The following is a 24394-nucleotide window of genomic DNA, read 5'->3' on the forward strand; positions in this document are numbered from 1 at the left end:
TCCAGATTTTTGATGCGAAAACGTCATTTGGCTCGTTGAGCAAGCCGGAGTCCTGTGTCTGTAGCAGGGAAAGAGTTCCGATATCCCCATCATCCCCTCCTCTGTTTTTATTCAATGCCAGCCAGGTGCGGCTGATCCGACCTTTCATCACCCTCTTATCGTTCTTTTCTACTCTGTCCCATCGGCTAGCGTTCGCGCCAGCTTTACGGTGGTGGGAAAAGCCATTTGGGTGGCGCCTCACGACGGACGTCGGAGGAAGACTGACAGACTCGCGATAACCTGAAAGGCGCAGGGACGGAGCGTCTACCGCTTCTCCATCAGAACGGCAGCGATGCGAGCTCAAGCACACGCGTCACGCAAGCAGTCGTACCATCTGGGTAGCGTCGCATCGCGGCAACTCACTGAACGAAGGCGTAACCATGGCTCCCATTCGGAAGTGAGCGATTTCAGTGGCATTAAAAAAATTGGCAGTGGCTTAGCTCGGCTGTGCCAGGATATACGTAGCTAAAGCTAAGGCACAACATTGTTAGCCTTGGTTAATGTTGATTGCAAGTCCAGGTTAGTCTGGCTGTCTGGTTATGTTACGGTGTTTATCCAGTCGTTCGGCGCATTGTTCGTCTGTTCCCTGGACGATTCGTTTCCTCTTCATCTCGTTCCGATGTCGATTCGACGCCTCCTGCTGCTTATCAGAATGGTCGCCGTCCATACTGCCGCCTCAACTGTGGTTGCGGCGCGCGCGAGCTCTCCTTTTCAATCCATGTTATCAGGCATGTTATCAGGCATGCGACGCAGCTGCGTAGCGAGGGGAGGCGAGCGCAACGACGAGGAACGCGGTGTGACGAGGAGTGCGGTGTGACGTCATGTGCCTCCTCGGAGCATGGCCACGGCGAAATTGCAAGTTCGCGGCCAGTAAAGCTTTCGCTTTAAAAATTTGGAGGACACCTAAGCTTCGCCTTTAAGAGTGTTCAAAGATCCCTGGCTGCTTCTCGCGCGTCAATGCAACTGCAACGTATGTAAATGTTTACCGGGAAACGCTCGCGGCGAACGCTATGCGCGAAGGCGGGCTTTCTGGTCGAAGCGCGGCCTCTTGCATGCGCCGCGATGCGGCGGAGGCAAGCGCCATCTGGGAGTTTTCAAGGAGGCGGGCGCGCCGCTCCATGGACTCTGAGGAATTTACGCACCGGCGTGTGCGAATGGCGGATGCTGTCTCCGGTCTGTGCATTGTAGAAACGTTGGAAAAGGGGTTTGTTGAGTTTTTGTGTAACAGAAATATGTTTTCTCATATACGCACATTACAATCCGAGAGCCATCATGTCTGTGTGCTGTGTGTAAGTCATAGTTTACGATTTCTTTAACTTCAGTAATTCAATTAGTTCAGTGAATTCTATGCGTCACATGAACGGCCTTGGTATATACGGTTCTGAAATCGTTTTGCCGAAGCGACGTCCGCCGCTCGACGACAGATTTTCTGCGACGCACGCTTGTTAACGCTATCGCGTTATTATAGAGGAGGCGGTGTTCCCATTGACTGCATGCGATGCCACGGCACCAGCGCGTCTAGACGGAGCCGAGCTGGCGAATGGGCACACGTAGGGCGCCAAGTGTTGCGTGAGAAAAGAGGGAATCATCGCGACGCGAGAAGACCCTTGTTCTCCGAACCCTGTGTTATCCGTGCGTTCCTTGTCCTCGCAAGCTCTCGCCTGCGTTTTATTCGCGCCTCCGCCAATATCAAAATTTGGAGGAAACACAAACACAGCTCCAGCGCCGCTCGGAAGAGGTGTTTGTGTTTGAGTTACTGCGTCACAAAATTATATTTTCTGCTATATTGAAATTGAACTCCGACGCTATCATGTATGCAGGTTCTGTTTAGGTGGTACTTAACAATTTTTATGACGTATTTTACTTTGCGAAGTTCAGTTAGTTCCGTAACGATATTAGCGCCACGCGGAGGGCATGCGTGGTTGTGGTTCGGAATGACTTTTCGCCGACCGATGTCCGGCGGCGACATGGGATTTTTTTGCGGCACAGGCCGTTAGCGCTGCGGCGCTACAATGCGCCAAGCATCTCAACGCGCTTGCTTGCCAGCGAGGAGTTCTACAATTCCCAGAACGGTGCGCCCGCGCTCAATTCTTTGCAACAACACCATTCAGATGGCGCTCGCTTCCACGCATCCGCGGCAGCTGCGCGGAAAGGAAAAGGTGGGGTAAAAAAGCAAAGCTTGTCCAACGCAGTGAAAGCTGTCAAAAGAGGGGAACTAGTGGTCGTTTTCGCAAATTTGACTCGTGCTTAGCGCGATTTTCATGAAAGTCTTTTGTCTCGTTGTGATCGTTTTGGTAGATTCGAGCTTCGGTTCCTGATGGCGCACACTGTTCAGTTGCGCGAGGTCTTGATAAACCGCAGTCTATGACACATTTTGCAACTGCGGCCTCAATCACGGTCGAGGAATCCTCTCCTGGACCATCCACCGGCACCCTCCGTGGAGGAATCTTTCTACGTCGACGTCTCTGCTCGGCCGCCTACTCTTGACGTTGGGGGTTACGTTGCCTCTGCTGGCGCATGGGTTGTGTTGCCTTCTCTCGAAAATGGAGCTTGGCTTGCCTCCATCAGCGCTTGTTTGAGCTTTCCGATGCTGCGGTACGCTGACGGTTGGATGCAAGTAATCCATGTACGTACATATTGTGGTCTTCTTGACTCCCTAGTTTCCTCCAACTATAGGTGCTCAGAAACTGCGTCACCTGTTATACCTTGATGGCAAATGTAACTCGCTACATGCAATTCGTGACTGAAAAAAATTTCTGAATTGTAATGAGCATACTGGGTAAACAAAGTTATCGGTGAAATACAGAATTATCGAAAACCTTATTCACTACGCATAATCTATTACTTACAAGTCGTAGCAGGACATATTGTCACATTACCGTGATGGAGAAAAAAATTCAGGGGCCCAACGCAAGCCACTAGATATACAATCAATTGGGCGAAACTGTGCTTGGCAAATGAAGCAACACTCAGCATAATGGCGAGCGCACTGGTCGATCCCGGAAATCAAATTTGCGGATCAGTCTCGTTGGCTATTGATACTAGACTTATGAAAGGTTCCAGGGTATTCGCTAGGGCGCGCACAACTGCTAGAAGGAACAAAAATATTCGCATAACGCATGGAATATGGCTACAAACGTTTCGGAGTCAAAACAAACCTAAAGAGAGAAGTGACTGCAACAATTTAGCATTTTCATATAGATACTGGTGCGTCGTGCGCCGAACAATAGGGTTTAACTTTCCTTACCCGCTTAAACGCTCTCACTGGAAGTAAACATGTGTCATTATATAAAACGCAGTAGCTACTGCCCCGTAACAAGCTCGACGATAATAACTGAAATATGGCACCTGAATTTTGTGGTCGGAGATTAGGGAACCAGGAAGAGGAAAGCCATATTCGTTAAGCAGGTATTTTTTCTTAGGAAATGATTGTGGGTTCCAGTTACGACGACGTAAAATTCTTACTCACTGCAGAATAAGCATGGGCACCGATTCATTCTTTAACCTCGCCTTCTTAATCGATCGGTAGAAGGGCATCTGTCTGGAGAGAAATTACATATAGCAAAAGTAAATGTTTCATTCGCCCACGACAGCAAAAGAATAAAAATTTAAATTATAATAATAAAAGAGGGTAGGGGTGGAGAAAGGTAGGCGAAGCGTCAACTTGATGTTTTGAAGTCGGCACTAATCGCTCGTATAAAATACGAACAACAACAACCACAAAAAAAGAACCTCCATCCTCCGAAACATCAGGTTCAGGAGGACATCGCACACGTAGGCTGCCAAAAACTTCAGATTATTTTTTCTGTCATCTGCTTTCTAATTTCAAAGAGTCCGCTTTGCCTCTACAATGCGATTTCGTCTTCTCGCATTATTGTTCGTCAGTTTTAACGGTGTTGCCAGTTTAGGCGACGACCGTTCAATCACTTCGTACCACACAAATATTTAATACAAGTCACGGAACCCCGCCGCATGAGTGCGTTGTACTACATTAAGTGAGAAACACATGGCGTTGTGGTGGCCTTGTGTTTCAAGCACCGACGGCTCCTGTAGAGCATACTGAAGCTAATATGGCGCTTTCAAAGTTCTTTTGCACCGAGCAACTTCATGCTCCGCGTGGGTGGTCACGTGACGAATATCGCTAAGTGCGTTCCATCACCACCGTCCGAATTCAGAGGCTGTCGTATTGCACCTGCTACCGATTGATCAGAATGCGCTACACTAGTCAATTATATTGACACTCAAGGCTAAATTCACATGTGGGCGTCGCCGTGATGTTCTACATTAAATTCGAGTGCGGTAGCATCGCGGCCGCGCACCGCAAGCTGCAGGTGCAAGCGAACGCTTGACTGCTTGTGCTGAGAAGTATGATTGGTATGGTGGCTTGATGGGGGGAGCGTCTTCTCGCGCTCTCAAAGGAGGAAACTGGCGATTGTGCGTGCCGTCTACCGTCTTTTCACGTGGAGAAGTGGGAGGTTGGGAAGATGTGCGCATGTGGAAAGGGGGGGGGGAACAGGGGGCAGGTCAATGCGCATCTTGACTTTACTGCATCTGCGGTGACTGAGCGGTCATGTAGCGTTTTGTTTCCGTACAGACGACGCACCACTTTCGCGCCTTCTCGTATCCATCGTCGCCGCAAGGCCTTTTCTTGCGCGCCACATCACCTTTCTTCTTACGCCTTCGCCATACCTTCTTGCTCCATTTTGAGCCTCATGGTTCCGCTGCAGCCTCCTCCTCCGCTTTCCTCCTCGCGCTATCTTCGCTGCCGCAGTCTTTCTTCTACCGCTGTGGTCCGCATTCTCATTGATTCTTCGCTGCGCTCGATCGCTCGGTTTCGAGGGACAGCACCGACGCTCGTCGCAGAAACGGGTGCCTAAGAGCTGCGCTCATTTTTTTGAAAAGACCTAACAAAGATGGAATATTTTGGAATTTTAGGCATTTCCCTAAAAGCAACAGAAGTTGTAACTAAAGAGCAATTAGTATCCGAAAGCAGGATAATGGTGGCGGCTGCACCGAGGGAATTTTGAATCCGCGTAACTGCTATGACAAAAAATAAATGATACTATTTTCAGAAATGTATCAGCAATGCTTTGGTAGCGAAATGCCATGAAAACGAAATGTCGGTAACGAAATGGCATGAAAACCATGCTAACAATTCATCTGATAAACATTATGCATGGTGAGCATGAACAAATGGAAAACGATTGTTTCAGATTCTGTCTCTTTGTAGCCTCTTTGTAGCCTCTTTATGGGCACTCTGCTATTAATGAAAATGTTTCGGACTTTACCCACTTCGCCTGTCTCTGACGCAACCCCATAAAACCGAAATGCACAGCACGTCAACATGACGACTTCGTACTATACGTGCAATATTATGCGGAGCAAAATATATTTTTTTTGTAATAGCCGGAGACAGCCCCGTTCCGAATGAAATAGAAGAAGACTGCTGGGTGACCGGTCCTGCGCTGGCTGTTTGGAGCCAGCTGCGACAACTAATTTCTCTAAATAGGTAAGGGGTTTTACGTTGAAAACCAGATGACCAATTTCTTTGCCTATATTAAAAATTAGGTTCAAAGTAAAACATCAAGCGTTACTTCGAGTATATTCTGAGGGAAACTCCCTGCACTAGTTTACCGTATGCCCATGCAAGCAAGTTATGTAAATGTTGTTTGCTTGGTTGATTCTACTCTTTCGTGGTTTCCGGCTTGATATTGGCAATTATATGGGAAAACACTCGGCGATCAAAAGTACACCTCGGTAGCCGAGAGATCAGTTCAGCTCGCTACAAGAATTTAAGGAAACGCGTTTAGTAGAGCCGATCAGCTCCTTCCACACCAGCTGCCATCTCGGGGGCTCTGAACAACGTGGATTGGATGCTGAATCGGCGCATTCGAGGTGTGTCCCAACAAGTTCATGGGACAAGTAAGCAAAGAAGCAAGAGAAGATGCAGCGGCACTGGAAAGTATGTCCTAATGGTAAAAATGCTTTCAAGTAGGGTCCTCGTTTTGATGAATACCCCATGGAACATGCAAGGTCTATCATCTACCTACGTTGTCTTGTGCTCCGTGACTGCTGAATAAGTGTTAGCATGATATCTGAAGCATTCTCTATCACAACGTTGTCCATTTACCAGATTTTGGCTGGAATCTTCAAATGGTTAAGCTGTGCACAAACACGGCGCCAACACGTCGGACTCCTGAGCAACAGTTCTGGCGAAAAGAATGTTACGTTCATTTGAGAACTTCAATCGAGAACGACGAATTACTGCAAAGGGTCGTAACTGAGGACAAAACTTGGTTTTACAAATACGATATCAAGCTGAAGTTGCAGCACAAGCAGGGGAAAAACAAAACAAGAATCCAGGTCATGATGGTCGTGCTTTTCGACAGCCATGAAATGCTGCACCATGTATTTGTACATGAAGGGTGAAACTGTCAATGCATCTTTCAAAGAGGAGGTTCTGGGGCGCCTGAGTTATTGTATGTTCCTGGGGTGGGCAGCGCAACCCGGACGAAAGAGAAAAGGAAGGACACGATAAGATTATTGTGTGCGCCACGTGCAACCAAATCTGTCAAACGATTGGCTCTGCATTCGATACTCCCATATTGCCAATGCGCACTCAGCAGTGATGCTGCGTGGGACATCCTCGCTATACTTGCCGGATTTAGCCAGTTGCGACATTTTTCTAGCGTGGAAGCATATGCCCCATTACGCAAAAATCCAGCGTGGTAGTCGGCGACGTGACTGAATGAAAGTACCAAAAATGGCCTACGGAAAAATGTAAAACCACATGAAGAATACTCAGATTGACGTCCAATTGTTTAGGGAGGTTTCTGTGATCGAAATAAATAATAACTTTCAAAACACTATCAGATAAATTTCTGTGTGAGTGGGAATTGAACTCGCTCATTCGGGGTGTGAGATGAGCACGCTTTCCAGACGCGACGGCACCTTGGCGGTTCTGGTTGACTAAACCTGTGCCGAGAGCTTGCTTCATTGCGCACGTCCCATTGTAGCCATCGGGCTAATTAGACCTGCGTCCTAGTGCTTGTGTCGTTGGGCACGGGATGGCGCAGCCAATGAGAAGGAAGTGGCATCCATGCCATGCGTTCATAAAATGAGTGTATAATTCCCTAAGTTATACAATTCTGTGAACATGGATGCAAAACTGTTCAGCACACAACATAGATGTGACAGAGAATTTTAGGGGAAATATACAAACACATTTATTGTTTTGATAGGTGGTCATTGTTTTGTCTTGATTTGTGGTGATCTGTGGTGATCGGTTCGTTTTGATTCGTGGATAATTTTGTGTGAGTCTTGATGGGGGTGGCGATTCATTGTGGTGGCTATAGTACACACTGGTTTGTTCAGGTACAACTTGGACATGTTCAAACAAGGGTCATATCTATGCACAGGCAAAGGTGAGTGGTGAGTTTGCGCAATTTGTGTGGCACATGAAACCAAAGCACTCCAGCACAATTTGCATAAACGAATTCTGGTCCGGTCTTGAGATGTCGATGTTGTAAGCACAAGCGATAATCATGCACGCGTTGTTGTCCCCCTAGACACATTCAAAGTGCGTTGACATAAGCATCTAGATCTAGACACTGTGTATACCACCATTGCGTCCGTTGTTCGAACAGTGCTGACATAGGCACAAACGGTGACTCTTTCATATTGTATGGCGGGTAGGCTGTGCGGCTGCATACACGTTTTGTTTTTTGCGCATATGCCAATGCATGAATGAATGTATGGTTTTTATTGGTGCAAGGGCCAGGTATGGCCAAAGAGCGCCAGGTCCGCGGTGTTGAGTTTGCAGTGTAGGTATGAGTTCTATGATGTTGATGTGGCGTGGCTGTAAAGGGCCTTAAAAATAGTCGCTCTAGAGTGCGTAAAATCTATCTGCAATAAGATTGTGTCGATGACAAATGACGTGTTCTATGAGCAGTAAAATCCATCGTGAAAGAATGATGCAAAATAGAAAGCATATGAGATGGTAAAATTACCTGGAGCACTGCTGCCTCACCAGAGCCCTTGAAACACAAAGGCCTAGAGGCACGTGCTATACGAAAGAGCTATCACAGCGGCATCCTCTGAAGAGAGGACACGCTACGAACGTGTGGGGCTTACAACATGCAACACAACATCTTTCAGAAAATCTAGGAGTGCGTTGGTGTCAAATAGCGGTTCTGGGCCGAGTAACATTACAGGATGAAGGGGGATGTGCTGCCGGTATGCTAGGGGAAAATGTTTCTTTCACTCAGATTCGGCTACTCGACACTCCAGGAGGACGGGGAGGACGGTCAGCCTCTCCCCGCATCTACCACAGGGTGGAGGATCATTTTCAGTGAGTAAAAAGTTAGGCGTGCCAAATGTGTGTCCTATTCTGGGACGACAGAATAGGATATCTGTTCGCCGTGATTTTGTTGCGGAGGGCGAAGAACCTAACTATGAATTTACCACATGCAGTTTGTTGTTTATTTCGGCGTCCCACATGCGTTGCCAGTGGTTTCATAGTTTCCTCCGTAAGAAGGGCTTCAGATCTGTGAAAGGGACTGCAGCGGTGGCATTAACAGAATGCGATGCAATTGACGTTGATGACGTTGATGCAATTGGCGGACCAGATAGCCATCTGGTCCGCCAGAACATTACTTTCAATACCCCTATGACCTGGCACCCAGCATAGGATGACATGCTGGTTACATGTATACGCTTTACACAGAACGGAATAGGGTTCATTATTTATGGATTTTTGTCCTTACAGAATGACACCGAGGCCTTCAGAACACTTAGGGAGTCTGTATATATAACTGATTTTTTGAGTTTTGATTTCCTGATATGCTTCACAGCCGACAGTAGTGCGCAGGCCTCAGCCGTAAAGATACTAGTTTCCGGATGCAGTACATCGGATTCCGAGAAGGATGGGCCGACGGCTGCATAGGACACCCGTCGTGTGACTTCGATGCGTCTGTGTAGAACTCCGTGGAGAAGTGCTTGAACTGGAGCTCCAGGAAATGCATTTGGATTTCAATCTCTGGAGCGTGCTTTGTAATTTGCATGAAAGATATATCGCATTGTATCAGCTGCCACTCCCAAGGATGTAGCAGCTTGGCTGGATGCATTAAGCGAAGTTAGAAGAGTGGCACATGCATTTCATCACTAAGCTCCCTCACACGCAGCGAAAAAGGCTTTCTTACAGAGGAACGATTACTAAAGAGTGTAGGATATGTCATATCGTTAACGGTATTAAAACACGGATGTTAAGGATTAGAGTGAACTTTCAGAAAGTATGTTTGGCTGATGTATGTTCTCTGCAGATGAAGTGACCACTCATTTGATTCTACATATAAACTTTCAATGGGACTTGTTCTGAAAGCGCCAGTGGCCAGTCGGATTCCTAGATGGTGGACTGGATCTAGCATCTTTAGCGCGCTCGGGGCAGCAGAGTGATAAATCACGGCACCATAGTCCAACCGTGATCGAATCAGGCTCTTGTAAAGATTCATTAAACATTTCCTGCCGCTGCCCCATGTTGTGTGGGATAAAACTTTCAGTAAGTTCATTGTTCTTAAGCATTTGACCTTGACATACTTTATGTATGGAATAAAAGTTAGTTTAGAATCAAGTATGATGCCTAAGAACTTGTGTTCTTTGTTCACAGGTATTCGCTGACCATACATTTCGATACTGGGATCTGCAATGAGCCCTTTCTTTCTCGTGAAAAGCACGCAAGAACTCTTGTTGTGGTTCACTTTAAATCCGTTTTCGTCTGCCCATTTGGACACTTTCTTCAAGCCCTGTTGTACTTGCCTCTCACATACATTAAGGTTGCCGGATTTGAAACCTATCTGTATGTCGTCTACGTAAACAGAATAAAAAATGGCTGGCGGTAATGAAGCACCAAGGGTGTTCATTTTCACGATACAGAGCGTGCAGCTAAGCACACATCCTTGAGGTACACCCGTTTCTTGTATAAAAGGTCGCGACAATACATTGCCGATTTTAACATGGAAGGTGCGTTTGGACAAATAGCTTTCTAGTCTATTTAACATACTTCCACGAAGGCCCATTTCCGATAAGTCTTGCAAGATCCCGTATCACCACCTTGTGTCATGCGCTTTTTCCATATCGAGAAATATCGATAAGAAGAACTGTTTATGTATAAATGCTTCCCGGATATTTCCTTCATACGTACAACTTGATCAGTTGTGGAGCGCCCTTGTCTGAAGCCACACTGATAGGGATGAACCATTTTGCTAAATTCAAGTAAATGAATGAGTCGCCGATTAATCATTTTTTTTTCAAATGCCTTACAAAGGCGAATTGTGAGGGCTATCGGGCGGTAATTTGCCACTGAGGAAGGATATTTGCCTTGTTTCAAAACAGGGACCACAATGGCTTCTTTCCATGCAGTTGGAAGGTATCCTGCAGCCCAAATGGTGTTGAATATGGCGAGTAGTGTAACTTGGGTGTCATTGTGTAAGTTTTTGATCATTTCATACATGATTCTGTCAGATCCCGGTGCAGAGCTCTTGCATGCGCTCGAGGCAGCTCTCAACTCGGCAATACTAAAAGTACAGTTGTACAGTTCATTCTGTCGACACTTTCTTATGAGTGGCTTACATTGTTCTATTTGTTTATATTTCAGAAAGGATTGCGAATAATGGTTTGAACTTGACACGCTCTCAAAGTGCTCCTCATGCGAATCTGCCTGATCTTGCAGTGTATCCCCCTGTGTACTTACCAAAGGGAGTGAATATGTTTGCCGCCCTCTGATCCTATTAACCTGTTCCGGGCTTTGGCCTCATCTGTAAACGAGTTGATACTCGATAGAAACTTCTGCTTACTTTCTCTTCGGGCCTGTCGGCGGGTTCTCCTGCCTTGGGACTTTACTTTCTTAAAGTTGATAAGATTCTCTGCAGTGGGGGAAGCGCGTAGCTGCCCCCACGCTTTGTTCTGTTTCTTACGAGCGATCCTAAATTCGTCGTTCCACCACGGGACACGCTGTCCGCATGGCAAGCCACTTGCTTCAGATATGCATTTAGATGCGGCATCTATAATGAAGGCTGTAAGAAACTGCTCAGTAGCATCAATTCTTAAAGAAGACATGTGATTCCATGAGATACTAGTGAGAGTTCGGAATTTCTACCAGTCAGCTGCATCGATCTTCCACTTAGGAGCCTGTGGTGGATATTCGTTGTCTTTATATGCTCTTAGCAGTATGGGGAACTGGTCGCTCCCGTAAGGATTGCTCGTAACTTCCCATTCGAGTTCAGGCAGTATAGACGGGGAAACTATGCTGAGATGAATTGAAGAAAAGGTTCTGTTTGCAAGACAGTACAAATAGGGATGTAGTAAGTGGGTTCCTTCTTATTTAACAGGCACGCACCAGAAGAAAAAAGGAACTGTTCAACGAGACGACCTCGCGCATATATCTGAGAGTCACCCCACAGGCAGCTGTGCGCATTGAAATCACCCAGAACAACATAAGATTCTGGCAATTCATCTATAAAGGACTGAAATTCATGTTTGTTTAATTTGTAATGTGGGGGTATGTAAAGCAAGCAAATGGTGATGAGTTTGTCCAGGAGAACAGCTCGAACTGCCACTGCTTTAAGAGGCGTTTGTAACTGTAAAAGTTGACACGCAATGCTTTTATGGATACGAATGGCAACACCGCCGGATGATGCGACAGCATCATCGCGATCTTTGCGAAAAGTTATATACTGTCGGATAAAGTTTGTGGTGTCTCGATTTTAAGTGTGCCTTCTGTAAACACAGCACTTTTGAATTGTTCTTGTGGATGTGTTCTTGCACGTCATCAAGGTTTCTAAGAAGACCTCTGACCTTCCATTGAATAATTTGTGTATCCATATTCGAAGTAAATTGGTGCTCTGTGTACGGAAACACAAGTGATGCCTTAGATTACAGAGCTCTTTCGAGGCCCTGTAACGGGGGTATTGCCCTTTCTGGAGCGTTCGAGGGAGCCTGGCCGCTCCTTTGGCGCTTGTTGCGCCTTGAGGATAGGTGTAGTGTCCATTGCTTCTTGTGAGGCGCCAGACACGCACTCTAGCGAGCGAGAAGTTACCAGAGAGAGTCCTGCCTCGGAGGTCAAGACCCTTGCGCCCATCAGCCCAGAGGTCGGTGGGGGTGCCTGTGGGATTGAGCTACGCCGGCTGTTGCCAGCGTTGAAAGGGGCCGGGGAACCTGAGGCGGCCTCGGCTGCGCCCACCTTCGGGGTCGATCGTCCCTTCTGCTGTGTTGGCGGAGCAGCGCTAGCTGCAACCGCCGCTGGGGCAGTGGCTTAACTGCCGACTCACTGCTTGTGGGTTGGACAGTCGCTGGGAGCCTTTGTGTCGCTGCCCCCTGACGCGTCACATCGGCAAAGCTTTTCTTGACCAGGTATGAAACCCGCCTGCGTGCCTCCCTGAATGATCCTTTCTCTTTTACTTTGTCACAATTTCTTTTTTTTTCTTCCAGGATGGGCACGACCGCGAGTACGCGGCGTGCTCACCATCACAGTTTACACAGTGGAGAGAATTCTCACAAGCTTCCGGGTTGTGCTCATGGGCACTGCATTTCGCACAAGTTTGGTGGACTCGGCAGCTCTGCGAACTACAACCGAAACGCTGGCATTTGAAACATCGGAGCGGATTTGGCACTTACGGCCTAACACGGAGCTTGATGTACCCGGCCTCGATTGACTCGGGCAGGACACTTGAATTGAAGGTGAGTATTATGTGTTTGGTCTCAATTTCTTTAACATCCCGCCTCATCTTTATTCTTTTCACATTGACAACATTCTGCTCACTAAAGCGCTCCAAGAGCTCTGCCTCTGTCAGCTGAAGCAAATCATCGTCTGAGACAACGCCACGGGTAGAGTTCATAGTGCGGTGCGGGGTCACCGTCACTTGAACGTCCCCAAGTGACACGAGACTGGGCAGCTTTTCGAACTGTTTCAGATCCTGTGCCTCCAAGAGGAGATCTCCACTTGCCATACTTGTTGCCTTGTAACCTGGAACAAGAGCCTTAGTTAAAGACCTTGAAACTAGAAATGGGGAGATTGTGCGTACTTGTGTATCTGACTTTTCCATGTGAATGACGTGAAATCGTGGGAAGGGGGGTTTCACGACCAAAGAACTCGAATACATCTTCGGTGCGCCCCCTTTCTGAGGGCGATCAGGGAGGGGCGGGAAGGAGTTTGCCATAGAAGAATTTAATTTTCGGCAATAACGCCAGCCACCCACCGTGGAGCCCTACAAGGGGACGCTGCAGGAACTGTAAAAAAACAGGTCGCGCAAACGCCAGCTGTACGTTATCACTATAACCAAATATGAGATAACCTAGGTTGGCTATTCACACAAGGTTAACCCTTGCTGCCTGGAAAAGGTGGAAGTAAGCAGAAGGTAGGAGAAGACAGGAAAGATGAAAAGTAAGGGAAAGACGAGGGCTGGAGGGCGAGAGAGACAGGAAAAGGCAATTGCCGATTTCCCCCGGGTTGGTCAGTCCGGGGGTGCCGTCTATATGAAGCAGAGGCCAAAGGGGTGTGTTGCCTCCGCCGGGGGGCCTTAAAGGTCCAAACGCCCAGCATCAACTCAACCCCCAGGATCCCCCTTTCCCTAGACACGGGTAAGCCGCGCTCGGCTACACGCGGGAGGGTCCAACCCTCGTGTGCTCGGGTACGTGGTGTCGCAACACACCAAACGCCTGCTTACGCAGACGCCCCTGCGGGGCATATGGCAATGCATTCATTGCGCGAGTCAATACACCGGTCACGGACGATCCTGTGGTAGGACTCAACCTTGAAGTAGGCATCGGACCAGGTTCCCCAAAAGCACATTATGAGTATTTGTCAAAGGACGGTATTTTGCTAGATATCTTGAGTACGCAGGAGGAGGGAGCTAATGTTCAGCGCAACCAGTGCGAGCAAATGCGGCTCTTGAAGTAGAATCTCACGCTGCTTAGTTACGGTTCGCAGATGGAGATTTTCCAACCTTCTGGACTCACCCTAGAGATCCCTGCCGGCGTTCTTTATTGCGTGATTGCACATGAGGTAATGAAGAGATGATTCACACCCGCGTTTCCTTTGAGAGCGACGTACACCAGCTTCTGGGGGTGTTTGCGGTCGTACTCATAGCCGATTTCGGTGTACGTAGCACCGTGGGATTTGTGGCTAGTGAGTGCACTTATCTGAACGACGGGGAAATGCTTCCGTTGGCAGCTGACTCCCGTCCTCCTGTACATAGTGACTGTCACGGTCCGCATCTCTACAGGCACCTAGGGAGGCATGATCTCAAACCCTCTTCTCGTGGCGGCCTGCATCGGTCGCTTGGCTTTGATTTGCGCTAGACAACTGGTGTTTGGCACGGCAAGGTGAAGCCATACGCGGACCGCCTCACGTGAGCCACCTGCCGTGTACTCAATCTCCATCAGAACGCCGACCGCGCCAGTGACAAGAACTTCCTTGGGGTCGATGTTTATGGTGCCCATGTCCGCTTTACCCATAGAGAACACCAGGGTGTGGGGTACGTTGTCCATTTCCCTGTGGGATATACAGGCAACCCTATTTTTTGGCGTGTAACATTCTTTGTTCAATTTGTAGCCAAGGTAGCAATCCGATGCGGTTGCCGGATGGATGTCAGTGACACCTTTAAAAGCAATGTGGGCGTGGAAGGTGGTGACCTCCTTGTTCGAGTAAAGAGGCGCACAGCATCCGGAACCTTGGAGTTCTCCTTTGCACGCCTGTCGAGTGAGGGCGCTAGAAACTTGTGCCCACATTTCCACGCCTGCCACTCCGTAGAGACTAGAGGAAAATGCGGCGTCTAATAGGCCGCATTAGACGTCTTTTCCGGACGCTACACCATGACGGACGCCGTAGGGGCTGGTTGCCGGCCCTCAGGTGTATCCGGAAACCGCATGCCAACACTGTAGAAGACGCTGTGGTTGTCTAGAGGTTGTACGGAGCGGCAGGCGGGGAGCGCATCGAGGCACCCTATTGAGCGAGAAAGTCCCTGGATAATATGAAACTACCGTCGCTCTTTGACGCCGCCGAGCGACCTCCTCGCCTCTTGCGCGCCCCCCCCCCCCCCTGGGGGAATCAGCTTTGCCTCCGTTTTTCTGCACGACGATTCATCTCCTTGCCGTTGCCTTTAGACACGCTCGGATTGTGCGGTCAGCTTGTGTTTTTCTTTTATCTTTGCGCCATTTTTCTCCAGAGCTCGCGACTGGCCGAGTGCAGGGAACGTTGAACGCTGCGTTTCCTGCGGTGTTCTGCTAGTGCTACGCCATGCTGTAGCGCATATAACTGGAGCAAGAAGCCTGAAGATGGTTATGGAGCTTTTCTTGCGATAGCAAATATATGGACACTCCAGGCGCATTTCTGCCATCGCCATCGCCGTGAGGTTCCGTATGTGTGTAAGCGTGTTGGGGGGGGGGGAGCGAGCGAACGCGGTTGAATCTCGCGTGCGCGAGCTAGGAACGCGGCCCAGATGCAAACCCTCTCCTGTGGCGCGCGAGGCAAGGCGGTGGGCGAGGGAAGCTGGGCGTTCTTATCCGGTGACTGCTACGGTGCTTCGATGTCCTCCTCGCCCGCCGCTCCGTACAGAGTGGAGACAACCAAGGCGTCTGCTACGGCATTGTCCAAGCGAATCGCGGATGCCATAGTAGAAGACTGGCGATGGCCTAGGGACGCGTTGCCGGCGCTCGTGTTTCTTGAAACCTGTCGGCGACGTGGCTAAAGTGAGATCTAGCGCGGGCTTCATCTTCAACGCGATCTGCGATGTTTGCAGAGTGCACGTAGTGCCGGTAGCTTCGTATGCGCTGTGCTTTCGATGTTTCATACATGTTGAAGTGACAGATGCACGGAGATCTATTGGCTCGCGGCTGCTGCCGCGAAACTCCAGCGTTTTCACAGACAGTTTCCGCTGTTATCGAGCAATGTTTGTTGATGTTTACCTGTGCGCGCGTGACACCGTGCTGGTTAATTTAGTTAAAACACGTTGACTGGCTAGTTGGTTTGAATTTATTATAGCATGGGTAAGCGTCACTGAATAAAGACGTAGAAAGAAGCAGACACGCAAGTGCTGTCTCTCTGTGTCTGTCTCTTTCTACGTCCTCGCTGAGTTACACTTACATATTCTATCATTGTTAATTTAGTTGGTAGGCGAATAATTACAAGTTTAAACGGTCGATAAAACTACTAACTGTGATAACTGAGCGACGTGACTGAGTTGGCTATCTTGTGCGCATGTCTTCCGTGTAAAAACCCATCGCACTTGTGCTGATAAGCGATGCACTGTGCCTGCATAAAACCTTGTTTTCTTGTGCAATAAAGGAATCTTGCAAAAGCTGCCTCTGCGTCCACCTCAGTCATTACACTAACCTAACTTAGAACAGCAATGTACTAATTTGCTATCGCAATCGGTGCTTCGCCTTTCGAGGGGAAGTGCGAGTTTTTATGGTACCACAAGGAAAGCGTCACAGCTTGCGGAAGAAGCATTGGTGTCACAAAAGTGGCCGAAAGAACCGTTTGCGAACAAAGGACAGTGTTTTTTACGAGGCAAGGCGCCTTTCTTATTGCTCGAATCAAAGCATCATCTAATGCTTCAGTTTTTGATTCCTCCGGGCAGCTCATCAGCGTTCTTGCTGCGATAATTTGTACATTGCATAAAAATGCGGGCGTCCTGAGTATGCTGAATATTTTGCTGGGACGCATTATCTCGCACGTTGTCCACTGTAATTCAGTCGGAAATGCAACACTATAGATTGTGCTTTCTGCTGTGAACAACTATGTGCGAAAGTAGAACCTCTTGATCGAAATTTCGTCATTGTTAAGATCCGTTGCCTGTTTTTCTGAAAATGAAAATATTGGCTTGTAGATGAGCTTTCCTCCCAGCTTATTTTGATGTGTACGTGAGTCACTTAGATACAATGAATGCAGGCCCCGAAAAAAATTAATGAGAGGTATACCGGTGGCATTACGGGTGATGAGCGCCAGCTAGTCTACATTGCGTTTTTAACCGGCCGTGGTTGATTAGTGCATATTTTATGGTGTTGGGCTGCTGAGGACGAGGTGGAAGGATCGAATCCTAGCCACGACGGTTGTATTTCCATGGGGCCAAATGTGAAAACACCAGTGTAATTTACGTTTAGCTGCATGTTAAAGAAACCGAGGTGGTCAAAATTTCCGCAGTACCCCAATACGGCGTGCCTCATAATCAGATGGCGGTTTTGGCACGTGAAACCCCATATTTTAATAATTAATTTCGTTATTAATCCGTAAGCATTCTTTGACGAGTATCCCAGCCCCCTCTGCAGAAAGTGTAACGACTCCTATCTGCACAAAAATGCGTAATTTGCAAACTTAAGATAGTCAATCATTACAGAAGTGTAAATGCGGATCATTGGTACCTTTATAAGCCATAATGAAGAATTTTAACCCTTACAACATAACTAAAAAGAGAATACCCATAGAGATAAATAGGGCTTCTTAGAAAATGCATGTGGAAGCTTATAGTAGGGGTGCCCCAACTTGAAATTTGGGGTTAGGTCAACTTGAAATTCACGGGCAGGCCAAATACGGATGAGGTCGTCGACAACTCAAGACAAGAAACAGCGGCTGCGGTCTGTAAGTAACTGTCGAGGTGCACTGTGGTGTAGAATGACGTCGTGGAGGAGAGAATCGGTGATGTCAAATGCGCAACTAGTCGCTAATGCCTTTGTTATCGCGTAGCGTGTCGCGTAATCGGTAGCGACCGCGATCCACTTATTCTTTAAAGGGAGTACGGTAGCGTGATTAAAAAATGGGACAAAAGAAGACACATAGGGACACACATAGCGCTGTCTGTGTCCCTATGTGTCTTCTTTTGTCCCGTCTTCTAATCGCTCTACCGTACTGCCCTTGAAGATGCATTACCAGCAAGCCTACATTGCAACCCTCGGGGCCCACTTATTCTGTCTAGTCGTCGTCGGAAAAGGGACAAGCAGGTTAAGGCCTACCCGAAAGAAAGGTTCAGAGGGAACTTCAATTGGATGGAGTCGTCCGACAAGTAGCAGGGGAGATTTCTTCCAGTGCCGATACAATTCGCAAGTTGCGACATGACAACGCACGGAGCGGTAGAGATCCGGCCAGAATAACCGGCGTCGTACGCGGTCGTATGTACACAAAACTCCAAGCTGTCCCGCCGCCGGTGCATCGCGAAGTTGCTCGAGAACGACGGATCGCAGATGACGAGGAAGGACAAGGAGCAACTCAGGTCCGTCAGGGTTGATAGTGCGGCGGTAGAGGATGCCTGTCGTGCAGCACGAACATGCGGCTCGTGCCGTCGGTGCTGTGAGATCGCACGCCGGTGATGTTGGACTGTAAGGATTCGTTGCATTGTTGTTCAGCGCGCATGTCAGTCACGCCTGCAAAATCCATCACGCAGGTGACCGGATCATACGCAGAAGGATCAGGAGGATCCACGGGGTGACAAGAGAGGTAGTCAGCGTCCTTGTTGAGATGTACCGAGTTGTAGTTCACATGAACGGTATGGTCAGGCGTTGTACAACGTCAACGAGCACTAGGTTTAATAGCATAGGGCTCAACACCTCGGCTTGCCGTACTCCACGGAATGTTTATTGGTGATTCGTGGCGCCATCCTGCGTCATCACGAAGGAATGTCTGTCGGTTAAATAACGGCATATCCACTGAAAAGTGCGGCCGCCGATTCTGGCTTCAATCACAGCCTCTATCATGCCATAATATATGCTACATTATCGTAGGCGCATTTTATTTGAAGGAACAATACCGTAGGGACTTGTTTCAGATGTTTTTAATGTTGAACGAAGGTGACCAAATTAATGGCAATATCTATGGATGAGCGCTCACGCTTTGCTCCAGCCGTATAATTTGAGTGCACGTTGTGTTTTCCAAGAACCATTCCAGGCACGTCAAAATCATTATTTCAGTTATTTTTCGGACGCAACTAGCCAGAACGACGGGGCGGTACCACGACAAATCTAACGGTTATTTAAGAGATATTAGAAGTGGAACCAAGCGGCTGCATTTCCTTTCTGGTGGAACTAAATTACTGTGCCAAGACTCGTTGTAATGGTTTAGCAATATGGTTTGGAGCGAAAACAATACATCCATACGAGAGCGCCGAAACACAGGACTGACACATGATTGAGTGCGCGTTGGGGAAGCAAGCCGGCAAGTTTTGAGAAAACTTCATCGGCAATTTTAATCGCTCGTCGACTTTGGTGCAAATCGAGAGATTTGAAAAAAACACACTGGTACAGTGCTATGCATGGTGCACGCAAGTTTCTTCATATCTGAGATTAACGCTGACGTTGATCAAACGACTCATAGAATAAATTGAATCTTTTAGATCGAAGTGCGTCAATGCGGCACTGAATCACGTTTTGCATCCACCTTGCCACTTTGAGATCGCGGGCGGATTTAGTTCACCTGTATCTTCTTTCTGGACCCCGGCGAATTGCTCGTAGTCGCTGAAGTTTAACTTCCAATTTATGACAGTTCTAGAAATGATGAAAACCACGCATAGCCTTTTGCATGGATATTTGAATTTCGTGTTCCGACTAGAATGGTTCCCGTCCCGACATATTTCCGGCATGTGTGACGGAAACTCCGACCATTTAATTTGTTATAGAGACGCCAAAGGAATATTTCAATAGTTACATGATCTTCAAATATGTGGGAGTATGGTCGCTTCCACGAAATTTGATGTCTGGGAACTATTGCACTTTTCTTTCTAGACGGCTAAAGACCATGTACATATCTAGGCAACTGATGTATGTAAGCCCTCCTAAATATATCGGGCTACCGTTGATGACGCAATAAAGATCGTGGTACATGGTGAAGGATGCTAATATCCTTCCCCTTGGGTCCATCTTCAAACTCGCGCAAAGTGGATGGTGAGAATAAATATCTCCGGTGAGAATAATAGGGCCTGTTGTCGCTGATAAGACGTCGTGAATAAATTTAGAGTTGAAGCGAGTTGAAGGAGCAATGTAACAGTGATAAGAGTGAAGGTAAACTCCTTCGTTTTTACCATTATATAATCTTATTCGTTGTCGTCGTGAAGCGGGATTAGTGCAAGACTGATGTGAATTCATTTCTTATATGTCCTGCCACCCTCATATCTCCCCAGGTAGAGGATATGAAGGCCTCATAGCTAGAAATGCGTGTAATATTCTGAATTTTTGTTTTACAAATTCCGAGGTTGCGAAAACTGTTTTCGAACACAGAGTGTCTTAGGTTAGAAATTATGGATTTGAGGCCCAGAGGTCCAGTAAAATAGAGCGCACATTCTTGGCTTCCTTGAGGAAGGGCAGCGAGGCGTGGGCCGTGGTGCTGTGCGAAGTACTGGACAAGTTGGCTCCGATGCTGCAGGACACTGACTGTGGGATGCTGGTAATCCATGTACATACTGTGGTCTTTTTGACGCCCTAGTTTGCTCCAACTATGAGAGTTCAAAAACCGCGTCACCTGTTTTCCCTTGCTAGCAAGTGTGGTTCGCTGCGTGCAATTCGTGACTGAAAAAATGATGCGAATTACGATGAGCGTACTGGGTAAACAAACTTATCGGTAAAAAAACAAAATGATCAAAAACTTAATTAGTTACACATCATTTATTACCTACAATTATTAGCAGAATATATAGTCACAGTTCGTTATGGCGAAAAAACTCAGTGGCTCGACGCAAGCCACTACACATACTACTTATTGCGCAAAACTGGGCTTGACAAATGAAGCAACACTCAGCATAGCGGCGAGCACACTGGTCGATCGCGGAAATAAAATTTGCGGACGAGACTCGTTGGCCATCGATACTAGACTTATGATGATGATGATGAAAAACTTTATTTATCCCTCTTTAAAGGGAAGGGGGCAATGGAATAGAGGGTGGGAGGAGGAACCACTTGAAGTAGGCCTCCTTTATCCTCTCAGCCCACTCCAGGATGGCCTCCTGAAGATCGGGCCTGGAGCTGCGCAAGGCAGCCTCCCACTGCTCCTCACTAGATATTAATTGCTTGAGGAAAGGGGGAAGGGGCTGCTTAGGCCACCCCCACATGATGTGGTTTAAGTCTGCTCTAGGAGAGATACAGAATTTACAAGAGGGAGAAAGGTAAATGGCTGGATGAATGCGGTGGAGGAGGTAAGGGGACGGAAAGGTGCGAGTCTGCAGCTGTCGCCACAGAACTTCACACCTACGCAGGGATTTGCCCATGAGTGGCGGAAAGGTTAAGCGGTCTAATCGGTAGTGTGTGCAGATGTCGTGGTAAGTAATAAGTCGATCCCGCGCTGTAAACGGCGCCTCCTCCGTGGCGAGGTCCGACACATCTGATGCCTGAGCCCGGACTGTAATGAAAGCTTTCAGCGTATTCGCTGGGGCGCGCACAGCTGCTAGAAGGAACAAAAAATATTCGCTTAACGCATCGAATATGGTTACAAACGGTTTGGATTCAAAAGATACGTAAAGAGACAATTGACTGCCACAATAGAGAATTTTCATAGGGATACTGGTGCGTCGTGCGCCGAAAAATAAGGTTTAACTTTCGTTAGCTGCTGAAACGCTCTCACTGGAAGTAAACATGTGTCACTATAAAACGCAAGAGAAACTGCCCCTTAACAGGCTCGTCGACGATAACTGAAACATGGCACCTGAATTTTGTGCTCGGAGATTAGGGAACCAGGAAGAGGAATGCTATATTCCTTAAGGAGATATCTTTCCTATCAAATGATTGCGGGTTCCAGTTACCACCCGACGTAAAATTCTTACTCAGTGCAGAATAAGCACGGGCACCAATTCATTTTTTGACCTCGCCTTCTTAAACGACAGATCGACGGGCACCCGTCTGGAGAGAAATTACACATAGCACAAGGAAATAAATATTTCATGCGCCCACGACGGCAAAATAATAGAAATAAAAACTCTAATAGTAAGAGATAGTGGGGGTGAAGAAAGGTACGGGAAGTGTCAACTTGATGTTTTCAAGTCTGTACTGATCGCTCGTATAAAATTTGAACAAAAAAAAACCTCCTTCCTCCAAAACATCACGTTTAGGAGGACAAGGATCATGTAGGTGGCCCGAAACTCCAGATTATTTTTTCTGTCATCTGTTTTCCGATTGCTTAGTGTCCCCTTCGCCCCTTCAATTCGACTTCTTCTCGCGTTAGTGTACGTCGGTTTGAACCATATTGCCAGTTTAGACCAGAATTCAACCGCTTGGTACCAAACAAATATTTTATACAACGAGTGGAACACCGCTGCAGGACCTCGTTGTGCTGCATACAATAACTAAAGTATTCGATGAGAGGAACATAGCGTTACGGTGGCCTTGTGTTTCAAGCCCTGACCGCTCCTGTCGAGCTTCGAGAAGCTAATGTGGAGCTTTCAAAATTGTTATGCAGCGAACTTCAGGCTCTGCATGCGTGGTAACGTCACCAATAACGCTAAGTGCGCAGCATCACCACCGGCAGAATTCACTGGCTGTTGTATTGCACATGCTGCTGCTGTGCAATACAAATACATCGGAACGCATTACATCGGAACGCATTATATTATTGCGATAGCAATTATAATGACATTCAAGCTAGCTGCACCTGGGAGCGTCACCGAATATCCTGTAGGTGCGACTGAAAGCTTGACTTCCTGATATGAAAAGTACGGTAGGTGTCATGGCTTGAGGCAGGAGTGTTTGGGAAGGAGGAAGCTTGGGGATGGTGGGCGCTGTCTGCCATTTTCTCACGCGAAAAAGGGGGACTTAAGAGATCGTCGTCACAAAGTTGCACGGCACATCGCTTTTCTTTCGTTTTCGCCGTACCCTCTTACTCCGTTTTCAGCATCATGGTTCCGCTGCAGCATCCTCCTCTGGTTTCCTCCTCGCGCTCTCTTCGCTGTCGCAGTCTTTCTTCTCCCCCTGGGCTCCGCGTTTGCTTTCATTCTTCGGCGTGCTCGATCACTCAGTTTCTAGGCACAACGCCGACGCTTGTTGCAAAAACGGGCGCCTGAGAGATGCGCTCTGAATAGAATGAAAAAAACATGGAGTAGATTGCAACGCTAAGGAAGTCTTTAAAAGGAACTGAAGTTCTAACTTAAGAGCAATCAGTATCCGAAAGCACGACAGCACGATAACGGCGATGGCTGTACCGAGAGAGTTTTTGCATCCGTGTAACTGCTATCACAATAAAATAAATAAAACCCTTTTTAAACATGTAACAGCCAATGTTAGGCCGCTTTCACGCAAAGCTCTTTTCAATATGCCTCTATTCGATTTCCGCATTAGCACTCCGAAATTGACAAATGGAAATTCGTGCCGTGTTCCCTTCGCCCACCGGTAACACAGTGCCATGAAAACCGTGCGAACTATCAATCTTAGAAACATAAGGCACGATGAGCCTGAACAAAGGGAAAAACAAATATTTAAGATTATGGCCCTGTGTAGGCTCTTTCTAGCCTCTTTCTATCGACTCCACTATTGGTGAAAAATTTTTGGGTTTCTCCAACTTCGCTGGCATCTGAGGCTACACCATAAAACCGAAAAGCGCAGCATGTCAAAGAGACGACTATGCACTTTACATGCATTATTATGCAGAACATATATATATATATATATATATATATATATATATATATATATATATATATATATATATATATATATATATATATATATATATATATATATATATATATATAATGTAATAGCCGTAGACAGCACAATTCCGAAAGACACAGAAGAAGACTGCTCGCAGACCGGTGCGGCACTGGTTCTTTGGAGCCTATGGTGACAATTTCTATGCCTATGTTAAAAATGTAGTTAAACGTAAAACATCAAGCCTGTCTTAGAAAATATTCTGAGGGAAAATCCCTGTACTAATTAAGCCTTTGCAAGGAAGTAATGTAAAATGTGTTTGCTTGGTCGATTCTACTCTTTCATGGTTTCCGGTTTGATATGGGCAAACATAACACTCCTCTATCGAAAGTACACCTTGGTAGTCGGAACCTCAGTTCACCTCGCAGCGCTAGAAGAAATTAAGGAAACGCTTTTCGCAGAGCCGATTAGATCCTTCCAGCTGCCATCTGCCGGGCTCTGAACAACGTGGATCGGATGCCTAATCGACGCATACGAGGTGTGTCCCAACAAGTTCATTGGGCAAGTCAGCAAAAAAGAAAGAGAAGACGCAGCGGCACTGGAAAGTATGTCTTTATGCTAAAAATGCTTTCAAGTGGGTCTTGAGTTTTCATGAAGACCCCAAGGATGATTCAAAGTCAGCACACTCCTCCACCTCGTGCGAATATAAACAAGGACATCCATGATATACGTACGTTTTCTTGTGCTCAGA

Source organism: Dermacentor variabilis, chromosome 6 (genome assembly GCF_050947875.1).
Source record: "Dermacentor variabilis isolate Ectoservices chromosome 6, ASM5094787v1, whole genome shotgun sequence".
NCBI lineage: Eukaryota > Metazoa > Arthropoda > Arachnida > Ixodida > Ixodidae > Dermacentor > Dermacentor variabilis.